Source organism: Biomphalaria glabrata, chromosome 3, assembly GCF_947242115.1.
Source record: "Biomphalaria glabrata chromosome 3, xgBioGlab47.1, whole genome shotgun sequence".
Taxonomy (NCBI): domain Eukaryota; kingdom Metazoa; phylum Mollusca; class Gastropoda; family Planorbidae; genus Biomphalaria; species Biomphalaria glabrata.
In genome coordinates, this window is record NC_074713.1 from 6,508,162 (window position 1) to 6,513,161 (window position 5,000).

The window sequence follows — 5,000 nt, forward strand, 5'->3', positions numbered from 1 at the left end:
TGCGCTGCTAGATGACTAGATTCTATATATATATATACAGGTCAATGTCATAAGAGAGAAAAATAATCATATTAAAAAGATTGAAATTTATTTCAATTTTGTAAATAAAGTCTGTTACTTTTAAAAGTCGAAATAAAAAAATAACTATATATAATCATGTAAACCTAAATTTATTGTATTCAAAAACCTTCTATATGGATCTGAGACATGGACCATGTGTAGGCCTACTACACAGAAAGCAACTAAGACTTCTCGGACGCTTTCACCATCATAGACATACGGTGGCAAGACGCACTACAAACAGCGATGTTCTTGCAAACGCCGGTATAGACAGTAGGCCTATAGAGAGGGACTTCTTATGATCCGACTGCAGTGGCGTAGCTAGAGTATATGATGCCTGGTGCGGTACCTCATCTTGATGCCCTCCCCCCCCCCCCCCCAAAAAAAAAAAAAACTAACTAAATAATAACATTGCAAAACCTGTTCAAAATTATATTTATTCATAAATCAAATGTTGTTAATTAAAAAAAAATCACTTTTACATAAGCATACTACAAATGAATTTTACGCGCTTTCTTGCTGGCAAAAGTATCAATAATTTTATCGCAATCCATTTTTTTCCACCAGCTCTTGTTCAATGTACAAAATGGCCAAATTAGTGAGTCATCGTTGATCGCAAATAATTCTTGATCAGTTTAAGTTTGCAAAAACTTTGCATGTAGCGATGCTTACCGCAATAGTCAAAAATAGGCGAATCATGGTATTTTTTTTATAAAATTCAAAAGCTCAACAGGTCTTTGTTTTGGAAATTCGGAGGCTTCTGATAAAACTGTGACAAACCGTTAAGCCATTAAGCCTCTTTCGCTCCAGCAGAAATTTGTTTTTATCAATGTCGCTAGGAGTACTATCGAGATTGATTTTGACCTGAGGATTTAATAGCTAGGACGATATTCGGGACTGAATCATCTAGCTGATATTTATTTATAAAATTCAAGAGCTCAACAGGTCTTTGTTTTGGAAATTCGGAGGCTTCTGATGAAACTGTGACAAACTGTTGAAGCCTCTTTCGCTCCAGCAGAAATTGTTTTTATCAATGTCGCTAGGAGTACTATCGAGATTGATTTCGACCTGAGGATTTAATAGCTGGGTAGGCGACAAAAATTCATATCTATCTGCTACATCATGAAGTTGCTCGAATCGGGTTATTATTTCTTGAACAATCCTGTCCAAGGTAGAATAAATTTCCCTTCGTAGCTCTTCTTTGTAAGTACAGAGTAGTCACTTTTCTCACCAGGCATCTTTTTCTTATGGCCAATACGTTTTTGAGGTTCTGTACTGATTCTCAGATCTGAACACACGCTTTCGGCAAAGGTAATTTCTGGCTTCAGGGATGTCCTCTCGATTACTACTTAAAAATGTCTCTAATGTTTTTAGTTTGAGTGAGCAGTCTCGAATAGACAATCCTTGTTTTTGAAGGTAGAATTGCGCATCATTAATACAGGAGCCCAAAATCCAAGATAGGTGAGAAAATTAAAAGACTGAACAGCAACCAATAATCAACCTGCTATCAATTCATCTAGTCGATGAATTTTCATCTCTGCTAGTTAATGACTCCAGAGTTTGATCACGCAATGAATAGTGACTTCTAGAATACGTTTTTGGACACCGTAGTTTTGACCTTTCATGACCGCAGCATTATCATAGCCTTGACCCCTGCAGTCCATTATGTCTAAGCCATCCGAACGCAGTTTCTCTAGAATCATCTCAGCGATTCCAGCAGCATGCTTGTCCTTTGTGTCGATGAAGTCAATAAAAGACTCACGAACCTGCACCCCGTCATTATCCATGACAACGTACCGTAAAATTTGGGAAGTTTGATCCAGCTTTAAGATGTCAGGTGTACTGTCAAAAATAATAGAGAAATATTTGGCTTGTTTTACTTGCAGTATGATTTGTTTTTTTAGCGTGATCCTCCAATCTTGTAATAAATTCATTTTGTATTTATGGAGACATGTATGTATTCGGTCTGGAACAAAGCTTAGTTCGAAGCACATGCTCCCTCAAGAGTGGATCGTACGTTGATAGTAATTTTACTAACTCTCCAGGTTTTCGTCTCTTGTATAATCAAATCTTGGGCCTTGTTGTCCATATTGTTTCCTACTCTCAGGCGAACTTCAAGTTCCCTCCAAGCAAGCAATGACTGAATGTGAGCTCTGCTGGTCTCATGTTTTTCTATTTTCGGGGATAACCTCCACCACTCATTGAATCCATCTTTGGATTTAAATGAAGATGATGAAATCTTAACAAACGTGGCCCCTTTACATTTAAGGAGGGAGACGGCCTACGAGCGCTACAAAAGGGGCGACTCTAGGCTACCCACCACAATCTTAGTGCAACAGTGGAGAGAGAGGAACCGCATAAAAATGCGATCGTTCCTCCACATTGTGGCCAATTTGTCAAAATCAGCTGGGCTCTCCACTGATAGAATTCCTATTAGAAGAATTAATACTTGCCGTCCGTGGAGGAGATTGCCGGCCCCACAAATAAACATGTCCCTTATAGGGCAAGAGGGAGCCACCAAGAGGCGATTAACACCTGCCATACTCCAAAACTTGGCATCAGCTACACTAAAGTCCTACCCATCAGATGCCATTTTCTGCTATACCGATGGGTCGGTAATGAGGGACCCCGATAGATCTGGGTATGGGGCCTTATAGACCACACAGACCGGACAGAACCAGAAATGCCAATTTCTCCGTCAGAGCTTAAAAGGGTTTTGAGGTGTCAGCCAGACTAGTCAGTCTTGAGCGCTGTTCATCATTTTGTTTACGTTACAATATTACAATTAACTAGTTAGTTAAAAAAAAACTCGTAGAAAACAAAGGTTGGCTTATTTTAAAAATTGACATTACAATAGAATTATTTCCAAAATTAAACTATTAAGAATCATAAAGAAATGAATAAACTAAGACAATTGTTTAGAGCTAGAGTTTAGAAATATATTTGCAAACTCTATATCTAGATTAAACCAGTGGACTAAACAATGAAGTAAAAAAAGGTTGGCCTATCTTCTTCTTCTTCTTTATATTACAAAGCATCGATCAGTGTAGTAACAACATGTACCGTGTGTCCGAAATAAATCTAGTAAATTAGATTCAAACTGTTCTATAGCTTACATTGTATTGAAGAAATAGTGGAGGAGATGAAACAATATAGCGACATGACTAGTTGATAAATCGTTAGTTCATGTTTAAAATATAGTTTATGTTTGTTCGTGTCCATGCAATTAGTCGTTTTTACTGAAACGCTCAGGGAAATAGGAAATTAATACACACTGGGGGAATTTTGGTGCCCCGTGCGGTCCGCACCACCCGCACATTGGTAGCTACGCCACTGTCCGACTGTTATCCTGGGCAGAGCACGTATCCCGTTTGGGGAACAAACGTAGGCCAAAGGCTGTCTTTTTTTTTTCTTTTTTTGTGAGCTGAAATAATGGTCAACGTAACAGAGCGGCCGCCAACTCTTCGCTAGGAAAGACATTTTAATTTACCGGTACTGATGCATACAAGATGACTATATTTTTTTTATACTCAAAAGTTGAGGAGGGGACCCACCATCTTAACACCACTGCTGTAGCAGTATCCTGAATAGAGACTATCTCAAGACCACTTTATGAATGACATTGCAACTCTTTTATCTTTAAACACAAGTTTAGAACTACAGGCATCCCAGTGCATTTTTTTAAAACGTTTTTGCTTTGGGAAAATGCTATAGCCTAATAGTTTTGTAGTAGTTTTTAAGCACCATCTTGCAAAAAACCAAGGTTTAAGTCAACTTTCCTCTATCTTGGCCATCTCTTATATGAGGTCATCCTATTGACATATAGATATTTTGTTTAGTAGTACATTTTGAAGGAAAGATCACAAATAAAATGATTAATTGAAAGGCTCATGTCTTCCCACTAAATAATTTCAAAAACTTAATCGTAAACTGAACTTCAATATTTTTTTTTTAAAGTACCTAAAAGGCTTTTAAGGCTGTTAAGTCATTGCCCACAAAATCAATAAGTTTATTCCACAGGCATGTTTAAGAGTGCACTAATTAAAATAATCTTGTTTGGCTACCAATAAAACTAAAGGTATTTACATTCACAAGGGACACAGGAACAACTGACAATAAATAAAAATAATTGAAGGGGTTAAATTGGCAACGAAAAAAAAATTAAATGTAGACATCAAAGAGTTCAAACAGCTCACACAAAATACCAGATCTTGACTGAATGACTGATGATATATACACACAAATGAAAACAAAGTCATTAATAAGTGTATAGAAAAAAAGAAAACACTTATAGCAAAGTAAAATGAATAACAAAAAGCATTAAAAACAAAGCATAAATGACACTCACAGTACAAACTAAAAAGTAACATAAATGACATTTCAAACTAAAAGTAACATAAATGACATTAAAAAACCTAAAGTGACATAAATGACACAGTACAAACTAAAAGTAACATTTGTTATTACAATCTTCTATATAATACTTTAAAAAACAAAAAGTCAACAATGTACCGTACTGAAATATTAAAATGGAATAAATGATTATTGGCTAGGTCCCTTTTCCTTTTTTTTCACTTATATTTTTTATAATGTAACCACTACTGCACCATAATATTCTCATGGACCAGACATTATCACTAATGAGGAACTGTGGCCAATAACAAAGCAGCAGCTCATTGAAGAAGATATCCTTTAATGATGCTGGCAATAGAATTGGCCAATCCCTTCACAAACCCATATGACAAGCCCTCACCTGGAACTTCCAAGGAAAGAGGAATTATAGATGAGTGCTGAGATTTGAATGCAAATGCCAAGCTAATGGGCAAGCAGGGACAGTTGGAGAGATTTGGCCAGAACCAAGGAAGCTTGTTGGTGGCCTATGCTCCAGATGAGACCATAGTCACAGGTAAGATGAGTACCATAAACAAAAGATTTGCTTA